This window comes from Arachis hypogaea, chromosome 15 (assembly GCF_003086295.3).
Source record: "Arachis hypogaea cultivar Tifrunner chromosome 15, arahy.Tifrunner.gnm2.J5K5, whole genome shotgun sequence".
Taxonomy (NCBI): domain Eukaryota; kingdom Viridiplantae; phylum Streptophyta; class Magnoliopsida; order Fabales; family Fabaceae; genus Arachis; species Arachis hypogaea.
The window spans coordinates 120,047,013-120,059,065 of record NC_092050.1 but is presented as its reverse complement, the minus strand read 5'-3'; the positions used below and the strand labels follow the sequence as shown (position 1 = coordinate 120,059,065).

Genomic DNA, 12,053 nt, shown 5'->3' with positions numbered 1-12,053 from the left:
TTGAGCTAAAGCTTGAGAATACATCACCTGAACCAATAATTCATCTGGGCTAATCGAGGATAAGTGACATATAATCTGGTTAGTTATGGTTGATGAGGTTTCTGTGGCGCTAAGGCTAGAACATTGAGCTTCATTCTTTGATCCAGAAGATATGACCTTATCTGTGGCGTTTTGAGTAAGATTACTAAAGGAGAATGAATTGAGTGAGCTTCACCCTCGTTTATATTGAATGACCCCTGACAATGGCGTTTGATATGAATTAGAGGAGATTGACTTTATGAGAGGATAAGAGTTAATCATTTACAGCTTTGCCATAGAATAAATCATTCATTGTTAAAGTAGTCTGTAAGAAGTATTAATCTAGAAAGATAAAGCATCTCCAAAGCCTTAAATGATTTCTTATTATTTTTTCTTTATCAATTCTTTATTGTTTTCTTATTTATTTTGTTTATGCGCCTACAACAACAACCATTATCTTTCTATTTGCCTGACTGAGATCTGCAGGATAACCATTGCTTGCTCAATCCAACAATCCTCGTGGGATCGACCCTCACTCATCTGAGGTATTATTTGGACGACCCGATGCACTTACTGGTGAAGTTGTGCGAGTTCAATTTTGCGCGCCAAGTTTTTGGTGCCGTTGTCAGGGATTGTTCGAGATTGAAATACTACTACTGGTTGTCTTGCTGCTTAGATTAGGTACTTTTTATTAGTTTTTCTTTTTAATCATTTTTCTTGTTAAGTTTTCGAACCTTCTTTGTTTTCTTTTCTTAAAAATTTTTTCAAAAATTCGTTTTTAGTCCTTTTTCTTTTCTCTTTTTCAAATTTTGTGTCAATTTTTTAAGTTTCGTGTTCTTAGTAGTCTTGGTTAATTATTTTTCTTTCCTCTTGATTTTTGAAAATTGTTCTTGGTTTCTTTTCTTTTTGTTCGAAATTTTCTTGGTGTTTTCTTTTGATTGGTTTCAAAATTTTTAAGTTTGGTGTCTTTAATATTTTTCCTTTTCAATTTTCGAAATTAGTGTCTTTGATTTCAAAATTTTAAGTTTGGTGTCCGCCAAGTGTTTGTCTTTTCGTTTTAAATTTTTAAAAAAAAATTTTAAATATATTTTGAAAACTTTTTAAATCTTTGTTTCGATCTTTTTTTAAATTTTAACTTTAGTGTCTCATTAGTTATCTCTTTGTTTAAGTTTCTTGTTTTATCTTTCTTATCTTTAAATCTTTTATCGCATCTTTTTTCTTTGATTTCAAAATTTTGTTATCTTATCTTATTTTAAAATTCAAAATTTAAAAGTTTAGTATTATGTTAGTTTTTCTTTATTTAAAATTTGAATTTCAAAATCTTTGTTTGACTTTTTCTTTTTAATTTTAAAAAAAAAATTTAAATTCAATTATTCAAATTTTTATTTTTTAAATCTTGTTAGTTAGCTGTTTGTTTTATCTTATTTTAATTTTAAAAGTTTGGTGTCTCTTTAATTCTTCTTTCTCTTTCCTCTTTTTTGAAATTTCTAACTTCTTTCTCTCTCAACTTTTTTTTCGAAAATTTCAAATTATTTATCTCTCTTTATTTTCGAAACTTCTTTTTAATAAAAGGCACTTTTATTTTCTTTTCCCTTTATCCGAGTTTCTAACAGAAAGTTCTCTATACTCTGACATAGAGACTTCTTTCTTTTATTCTTCTTGGTTTCTTTCTTTTTGTTTATGAGCAGGACTAGAGATAGAGAAGTTCTTCTTGATCCTGATCCTGAACTTGAGATTCTTAAGAAGGCGTTTGAAGCAAGCTCAAGCTAGGAGAACCAGAGGAAATCTCACAGAAGCTCTTGAACAAGAAGCTGAAGATACAACTATGGCAGCTAATCCAAACAATGGAGGAGACGCAAGAAAGGTCCTTGGATCTTACACTGCACCCACATTTGACTTCTATGGGTGCAGCAGCTCCATACCTGCCATCGGTACAAAAAACTTTGAGCTTAAGCCTCAACTGGTCACTCTAGTACAACAGAATTGCAAGTTTCATAGGCTCCTGCAGGAAGACCCCAACAAATTCATCTCTAATTTTCTGCAGATCTGTGACACTGTCAAGACGAATGGAGTAAACCCAGAGGTCTACAAGCTCATGCTTTTTTCCTTTGCTGTTAGGGACAAAGCAAGGCTATGGCTGGATTCTCAGCCTAAGGAGAGCCTAGATACATGGGAGAAGGTGGTCAATGGATTCTTGACCAAGTTCTTTCCACCTCAGAAGCTGAGTAAGCTCAGGATAGAAGTCCAGACCTTCAGACAGAAAGAGGGAGAATTCCTCTGTGAAGCATGGGAAAGATACAAGCAGTTGATCAGGAGATGTTCTCCTGATAGGATCTCAGAATCGACCATGTTCTATGATGGTCTCTCTGAGATGTCCAATATGTCATTGAACCACTCTTCTGGTGGCTCCCTTCACATGAAAAAGACGTGTAAGACCCCAGATTTTTAGAAATTAAATAATAAATTAATTATGATTTATTTTATTTATTTAGGATATCAATTTCAGAAATTTTTATATTGATTGGATATTTTCTTATTATTGATTTGAAAACTTGAATAATTGAAAAATAATGAGGGCTTTAGATATATGGTTTAATTTGAATAATTAGATTTTGATCTTTATTTTATGATTTTACAGAAAATTAGGTTGATTATCTCCAAATATTAAATTAGAGTATTGAGTTGAAAACAATTTGTAAATTAATGATTAAATGATAATTTTAGATATTATTATTGGATTCAAAATTAGTTTTCATTTACTCTATTACCCTTTAATTTTATTAAAATTACTAAATTACCCAAAATTCTCAATTTCTTACACAAAACCTTCTAACCTAACCCTAACCGGCAATGTTTCCCCTACCAAACCCAGCAGTAGCCTCAGAAATTTCCATAGAAAGAGAGAGAGTGTGAGAGAGCCGTTGATTAAGAAGGAAGGGAGGAGGAGGCTCCGTGGTGACGGCGGGGGTGGTCCTAGCGGGAATCATCCCCTCTCTTCTCCCTTCCTTCTGGGCATGGTGTGTGGTGTGAAAAGAAAGGAAGGTGACGGATGTTTGGAGGGAGTATGTGTGAGTTTTGATGAAATTAGGTTTTAGGGTTTCAATTTGGGAAAAAGGGGTAAGGATAGGTTGGTAACTTCTAATAAAAAAATAGGGATAATATAATAATTAAAAGTCAATTTTAATCCAATGAAATTATCTCTAAATAAAGTACTGTTTGTTCATCATATTACAATTTATTCTTAAATAAATACTCTAATTCAAGAATTAGAGATAATGAAATTGAAGGTTTTTGATGGCCTAGAGAAAGAGGGTTGAATATATGGCCTTCTTTAAACATGATTAATAAAGCCTTAAAACCAGAACTTATAACTTAGCCTCTGTTTGATCTGCATAGCAGATTATGTAGGAGACAATTTTATTTTGTCTCATAAATTGTAAAAACAGAATTAGAGCAGAGAAGATTCAGCCTCCATGTTCTTCACTTGCCTGAAATGGTGATACAGAGAGTAGCAGAAAGTGTGAAGCAATTAACTTGCATGTTAAAGGAAACAAATTACCTTTAATTTCTGAACTTGCTTAGAATGCTTTTGATTAACTTGATTTGACATTAGCTTTCTTGATTATTTTCCCTTTCTTCTACTTTAGTGATAGCAAAAAAAGTGAACCCTATTTTTCTTTTTGAATTATGCCCGAATAAGCAACACTCCACCAGCAGTAAGCTTCTCTTTCTTCAATTAGGGCCATAGGCTTCATTATAAGCTTGGCTTTGTTTTGCTATCAAAGTTGTAATTTTAATGGGCTTCTTGTTCAAAATTGGTCCTACACACTTAAACACTTCATCAAACCCACTTGGGTTATTAACCTAAGTTAACATATTTGTCATCATCAATGTGTTATTTATTTTCTAAACTCAACAATCTCTCTCTTGATGGCACACATAATATTCAAGGTAATAATCAAAGGATTTAACATAGATAAGTTTCAGAAACTTCCCTTTGAAAATACCACTGAATTTTGATGTGCCCCCCTTTCTTTCACAAGGGTTGCTCTCTGGTGCACGAATTGTGAATCACACTTTTCACAACGCGTACCACTAACCAGCAAGTGCACTGGGTCGTCCAAGTAATACCTTACGTGAGTAAGGGTCGAATCCCACGGAGATTGTTGGTTTGAAGCAATCTATGGTTATCTTGTAAATCTTAGTCAGGAAGTCAATTATGTTTATCAATTGAATTGTGAATAACCCAGAGAGCATAAATTAAAGATTATTTGTTGTGCAGTAATGGAGAATATGTTGGAGTTTTGGAGATGCTTTGTCTTCTGAATCTCTGCTTTCCTCTGTCTTCTGATTCACGCACGCACGTCCTCCTATGGCAAGCTGTGTGTTGGTGGATCACCGTTGTCAATGGCTACCTTCCGTCCTCCCAGTGAAAACTACGCTCACGCGCTCTGTCACAGCACGGCTAATCACTGGTTGGTTCTCGATCCGGTTGGAATAGGATTTACTATCCTTTTGCGTCTGTCACTAACGCCCAGCCTTCAGGAGTTTGAAGCTCGTCACGGTCATTCAATCCTTGAATCCTACTCGGAATACCACAGACAAGGTTTAGACTTTCCGGATTCTCATGAATGCCGCCATCAGTTCTAGCTTATACCACGGAGATTCTGATTAAGGAATCTAAGAGATCCTCATTCAATCGTATATAGAACGGAGGTGGTTGTCAGGCACACATTCATGATTTGAGGAAGGTGATGAATGTCACAGATCACCACCTTCATCACAGTTAAGCGCGAATGAACATCTTAGATAGGAACAAGCGTGTTTGAATGGAAAACAGAAATACTTGCATTAATTCATCGAGACACAGCAGAGCTCCTCACCCCCAACAATGGGGTTTAGAGACTCATGCCATCAGAGAATACAAAGTTTAGATCTGAAATGTCATGAGGTACAGAATAAGTCTCTAAAAGTTGTTTAAATACTAAACTAGTAGCCTAGGGTTACAAAATATGAGTGGACTATGATGGATGATGCAGAGGTCCACTTCTGGGGCCCACTTGGTGTGCTGGGGCCCACTTGGTGTGTGCTGGGGCTGAGACTTTAAGCAATTCACGTGCAGAGGCCAATTGTGGAGTTGAACGCCAGTTTTTGTGCCAGTTTGGGCGTTCAACTCCAGTTTTTGATCCTTTTCTGGCGCTGAACGCCAGAATTGGGCAGAGGACTGGCGTTGAACACCAGTTTACGTCATCTATCCTTGTGCAAAGTATGGACTATTATATATTGCTGGAAAGCCCTGGATGTCTACTTTCCAATGCAATTAGAAGCATGCCATTTCGAGTTCTGTAGCTCCAGAAAATCCAATTTGAGTGCAGGGAGGTCAGAATCTAACAGCATCAGCAGTCCTTTTTCAGCCTGAATCAGATTTTTGCTCAGCTCCTTCAATTTCAGCCAGAAAAATACCTGAAATTACAGAAAAACACACAACTCATAGTAAAGTCCAGAAATATGAATTTTTCCTAAAAACTACTAGAAATAGACTAAAAACTAACTAAAACATACTCAAAACTATATGAAATTATCCCCAAAAAGCGTATAAAATATCCGCTCATCACAACACCAAACTTAAACTGTTGCTTGTCCTCAAGCAACTAGACAAATAAAATAGAAGACTAGTAGGTTGAGAAGCAATAATATCTCAGAGTTTTTTTGCATGAAGTTCAGATTCTAATTAGATGAGCGGGGCTAGTAGCTTTTTGCTTCCGAACAGTTTTGGCATCTCACTTTATCCATTGAAGCTCAGAGTGATTGGCATCTATAGGAACTTAGAATTCAGATAGTGTTATTGAGTATCCTATTTCAGTATGATGATTCTTGAACACAACTATTTTATGAGTCTTGGCCGTGGCCCTAAGCACTTTGTTTTCCAGTATTACCACCGGATACATAAATGCCACAGACACTTAATTGGGTGAACCTTTTAGATTGTGACTCAGCTTTGCAAAAGTCCCCAATTAGAGGTGTCCAGAGTTCTTAAGCACACTCTTCTTTTTGCTTTGGACCTTGACTTTAACCGCTCAGTCTCAAGTTTTCACTTGACACCTTCACGCCACAAGCACATGGTTAGGGACAGCTTGATTTAGCCGCTTAGGCCAGGATTTTATTCCTTTTTGGCCCTCCTATCCACTGATGCTCAAAGCCTTGGGATCCTTTTTATTACCCTTGCCTTTTGGTTTTAAGGGCTTTGGCTTTTTGCTCTTGCCTTTTGGTTTTAAGAGCTTTGGCTTTTTCTGCTTGCTTTCTCTTTTTTTTTTCTTTTTTTTTTCTGCAAGCTTTGTTCTTTGCTGCTTTTTCTTGCTTCAAGAATCATTTTTATGATTTTTCAGATTCTCAATAACATGTCTCATGTTCATCATTCTTTCAAGAGCCAACATATTTAACAGTCTTAAACAACAAATTCAAAAGATATATGCACTGTTCAAGCATTCATTCAGAAGACAGAAAGCATTGCCACCACATTTAACTAATTAGAATTTCTCTTATTAAAACTCGAAATTTTATTGCTTCTTATTCAAAAGATCTACTACTTTATTCATGTTTGCTGATGATGAGAAAAATAAACTATAGCTTAATTGGAGATAAAATCAAAATAGATACTAATTACTACTATATGACTCCTAAGGTAAAATTAAAATAAGAACAGTTATCACAGAGTTAAGGCTAAGATTAGAACTCAACAACCTTGAGGTTTGGGAAGTGGATGTTCCTCTAGTCTGTGAGGTGCTTGGTCCTTCAAGAGAGAATTTCTGGCGCTTCAGTTCCTTTAAATCACGCCCTTGCTCCTCTTGGAGTGGGTTGTTTTCCTTTAGGGGCCATGATCTTAGTGATCACGGATAAGCACACCAAACTTAGAGCTTTGCTTGTCCTCAAGCAAAAGAAAAAGAAGGAGATGGGTAGAAGGAGAGCTCCTCCCCACCATCCTGGCGTTTGAACGCCCAAACACTGCCTGTTTTGGGCGTTCAACGCCCAAATGCTGCTCTCCTGGGCGTTCAACGCCCAGTTGTTGCCCTTTTCTGGCGTTGAACGCCAGATAGCTATCCTTACTGGCGTTCAGCGCCCACTGGATGCCCATTTTGGGCGCTGAATGCCCAAAATGGCCTTCACTGGCGTTTTCTTGCCAGTAAGCTCCCTATCTCTGTTTTGTGTGTAGATTCCTTCTGTAACCCTGTAAACTTATGCAAATGATTCTTTACCTTAGTGTCAGTGAACTTTATATAAACAAATAAAAATAAAAATAGGGCAAAATGCTTAGAGGATTGTTGCCCCATGGCTGGGTTGCCTCCCAGCAAGCGCTTCTTTATTGTCTTTAGCTGGACCTTGCTGAGCTTTTAATCTAGCTTCAGCCTTGAGCATTCTTGCTCAATGTTGCCCTCAAGATAATGCTTGATTCTCTGTCCATTGACAATGAACTTCTTATCAGAATCAATATCTTGAAGCTCCACATAACCATATGGTGATACACTTGTAATCACGTATGGTCTCCTCCACCGGGATTTCAGTTTCCCGGGGAATAGCCTGAGTCTAGAGTTAAACAACAGAACCTTCTGTCCTGGTTCAAAGATTCTAGATGACAGCTTTCTGTCATGCCATTTTTTTTATTTTTCTTTATAAAGCTTGGCATTTTCGAAAGCTGTGAATCTGAATTCCTCTAGCTCATTTAGCTGGAGCAATCGTTTTTCTCCAGCTAATTTGGCATCAAAGTTTAGGAATCTGGTTGCCCAGTAGGCCTTATGTTCCAGTTCCACGGGCAGGTGACATGCCTTACCATACACCAGTTGGTATGGAGAAGTCCCTATAGGGGTCTTGAATGCTGTTCTGTAGGCCCACAGTGCATCATCCAAGCTCCGTGCCCAATCCTTTCTACGGGTATTTACTGTCCGTTCCAGGATTCTCTTTAATTCTCGATTAGAGACTTCAGCTTGCCCATTGGTTTGTGGATGATATGGAGTGGCCACCTTGTGGCGAATTCCATACCGAACCATGGCAGAGTAAAGCTGTTTATTGCAGAAGTGAGTGCCCCCATCGCTGATTAACACTCTAGGGACACCAAACCTGCTAAAGATATATTTCTGGAGGAATTTCAGCACTGTTTTAGTATCATTGGAGGGTGTGGCGATAGCCTCAACCCATTTTGATACATAGTCAACTGCCACCAGAATATAAGTGTTTGAGTATGATGGTGGGAAAGGTCCCATGAAGTCAATTCCCCATACATCAAACAACTCTATTTCCAAGATCCCTTGTTGAGGCATGGCGTAACCATGAGGCAGGTTACCAGCTCTTTGGCAACTGTCACAATTACGTACAAACTCTCGGGAATCTTTATAGAGTGTGGGCCAATAGAAGCCACATTGGAGGACCTTGGTGGCTGTTCGCTCACCTCCGAAATGGCCTCCATATTGAGATCCGTGGCAATGCCATAGGATTCTCTGTGCTTCCTCTCTGGGGACACACCTACGGATAATTCCGTCTGCACATCTCTTAAAGAGATAGGGTTCATCCCACAAGTAGTACTTTGCATCAGTAACTAATTTCTTCTTTTGTATTCTATTGTACTCCTTGGGTATGAACCTTGCAGCTTTATAGTTTGCAATATCGGCAAACCATGGTGCTTCCTGAATGGCAAATAGATGCTCATCAGGGAACGTCTCAGAGATCTCAAGAAAGGGGAGGGACGTCCCTTCCACTGGCTCTATCCGGGACAGATGATCAGCCACTTGGTTCTCTGTCCCTTTTCTGTCTCTTATTTCTATATCAAACTCTTGCAGAAGCAATACCCATCTGATGAGCCTGGGTTTTGAATCCTACTTTGTGAGTAGATATTTAAGAGCAGCATGGTCAGTATACACAATCACTTTTGATCCTACTAAGTATGATCTGAACTTGTCAATGGCGTAAACCACTGCAAGTAGTTCTTTTTCTGTAGTTGTGTAATTTTTCTGGGCATCATTTAGAACGCGACTGGCATAATAAATGACATGCAGAAGCTTGTCATGCCTCTGTCCCAATACTGCACCAATGGCATGATCACTGGCATCACACATTAACTCAAATGGCAATATCCAGTCTGGTGCAGAAATGACTGGTGCTGTGACCAGCTTAGCTTTCAGCGTTTCAAACGCCTGCAGGCATGCTGTGTCAAACACAAATGGCGTGTCAGCAGCTAGCAGATTGCTTAGAGGTTTTGCGATTTTTGAAAAATCCTTTATAAACCTCCTATAGAATCCTGCATGCCCCAGAAAGCTTCTGATTGCCTTAACATTGGCAGGTGGTGGTAATTTTTCAATTACCTCTATTTTTGCTTGATCCACCTCTATTCCCTTGTTTGAGATTTTATGCCCAAGAACAATTCCTTCAGTCACCATGAAGTGACACTTTTCCCAGTTTAAAACTAGGTTGGTTTCTTGGCATCTTTTCAGAACAAGTTTCAGGTGATCAAGACAGGAGCTGAATGAGTCTCCATATACTGAGAAGTCATCCATGAAGACTTCCAGAAATTTTTCCACCATATCAGAGAAAATAGAGAGCATGCATCTCTGGAAGGTTGCAGGTGCATTGCATAGCCCAAAGGGCATCCTTCTATAAGCAAACACTCTGGATGGACATGTGAATGCTGTTTTCTCTTGATCCTGGGGATCTACTGCAATCTGGTTATAGCCTGAGTAGCCATCCAAAAAGCAGTAATAATCATGACCTGCTAGTCTCTCTAGCATCTGGTCTATGAATGGTAAAGGAAAATGATCCTTTCTGGTGGCTGTATTGAGCCTTCTGTAGTCAATACACATGCGCCACCCTGTAACTGTTCTTGTAGGAACCAGTTCATTTTTTTCATTATGAATCACTGTCATGCCTCCCTTTTTTGGGACGACTTGAACAGGGCTCACCCAGGGGCTATCAGAAATGGGATAAATAATCCCAGCCTCTAGTAATTTGGTGACCTCTTTCTGCACCACTTCCTTCATGGCTGGATTTAGCCGCCTCTGTGGTTGAACCACTGGTTTGGCATTATCCTCCAGTAGGATTTTGTGCATGCATCTAGCTGGGCTTATGCCCTTAAGGTCACCTATGGACAACCCAAGAGCTGTCTTGTGTGTCCTTAGCACTTGAATAAGTGCTTCCTCTTCCTGTGAATTTAAAGCAGAGCTTATGATCACTGGAAAGGTGTCACCTTCTCCTAGAAATGCATATTTCAAGGATGGTGGCAGTGGCTTGAGCTCTGGTTTAGGAGGTTTTTCCTCTTTCAGAAGAAAGTTCAGAGGCTCTTTCATGTCCCCTGAATCCTCCAAATCAGGCTGAACATCTTTAAAAATGTCTTCCAACTCTGATTCGAGACTCTCAGCCATGTTGATCTCTTCTACCAAAGAGTCAATAAGGTCAACTTTCATGCAGTCTGTTGATGTGTCTGGATGCTGCATGGCTTTGACAGCGTTCAACTTGAACTCGTCATCGTTGACTCTCAGGGTTATTTCTCCCTGTTGGACGTCAATGAGGGATCGTCCAGTTGCTAGGAAGGGTCTTCCTAGAATGAGAGTGGCACTCTTGTGCTCCTCTATTTCCAGCACAACAAAGTCAGTGGGAAAGGCGAATGGCCCAACTCTGACAATCATGTCCTCAATCACGCCTGATGGGTATTTAGTGGAACCATCAGCAAGTTGGAGACATATCCGGGTTGGTTTAACTTCTTCAGTTAAGCCAAGCTTCCTGATAGTGGATGCAGGTATTAGGTTGATGCTTGCCCCAAGATCGCATAAGGCTGTCTTGGTGCAATCACCTTCCAATATGCATGGTATCAGAAAACTCCCAGGGTCTTTAAGCTTTTCAGGAAAGCTTTTCAGAATGACTGCACTGCATTCTTCAGTGAGGAGAACTCTTTCTGTTTCTCTCCACTCCTTTTTATGACTCAAGATCTCTTTCATGAACTTGGCATAAGAAGGTATTTGCTCAAGTGCCTCTGCAAAAGGAATCTTTATTTCAAGAGTCCTTAGATAATCTGCAAAGCGAGCAAATTGCTTATCCTGCTCCTCTTTCCGGAGTTTTTGAGGATAAGGTATCTTGGCTTTATATTCCTCAACCTTAGTGGTTAAAGAAGCCTTTTTAGAGGGGTTGTTATCAGCACTTGTGTGTGTCTGATCCCTCAGTGGCAATTGAGTACCAGAGTCAGAAGCTGGAGTGACGTTAGACGCCAACTCACTGTCTGTTCCTGGCGCCTGAACGCCAGAAATGTGCCCCTGTTGGGCGTTCAACGCCAGATTCTTGCCCATTTCTGGCGTTGAACGCCAATCCTGCCTTGTTTCTGGCGCTGAACGCCAGTTTTGGGCATGGTCTGGGCGTTCAGCGCCAGCCTTCCACCCATTTTCTGGCGTTTTAGTGCCAGAATTATTTTTCCCTGGGCTCTTACTGTCCTCAGGGGAATCTTTGGTGGGTTGCTCATTTCTTGAATTTTTGATGCCTTGAGGTGGGGTATTTAATGTTTTCCCACTTCTTAATTGAACTGCTTGGCATTCTTCTGCTATTTGCTTTGATAGCTGCTGCTTTGTTTGCTTAAACTGTTCTTCCATATGTATATTAGCTATCCTTGTCTCCTGTAACCTGTCTTTGAATTCAGCTAGCTGCTTTGTTAGAAAATCTAATTGCTGATTGAATTCAGCAGCTTGTTTTACAGTACTGAATTCAGCAGTTACTGTTTTAACCTCTTCATTCATGGAAGGGTTGCTGCTTAGATACAGATGCTGATTCCTGGCAACTGTATCAATGAGCTCTTGAGCTTCTTCAATTGTCTTTCTCATATGGATAGATCCACCAGCTGAGTAATCTAAAGACATCTAAGCTCCTTCTGCAAGCCCATAGTAGAAGATGTCTAACTGAACCCACTCTGAAAACATTTCAGAGGGGCATTTTCGTAGCATCTCTTTGTATCTCTCCCAGGCATCATAAAGAGATTCATTATCTCCTTGTTTAAAGCCTTGGATGTCCAG

General features: G+C 39.2%; 1 non-coding gene across 1 annotated transcript; it reads right to left on the bottom strand.

Annotated features, from left to right (window-relative positions):
* Window positions 1–2,245: 2,245 nt before the first annotated feature.
* On the bottom strand, window positions 2,246–2,352 carry LOC112753927 (small nucleolar RNA R71). Its single transcript, XR_003178287.1, has one exon. It is a non-coding gene; the product is annotated as a small nucleolar RNA R71 (small nucleolar RNA).
* Window positions 2,353–12,053: the final 9,701 nt, after the last annotated feature.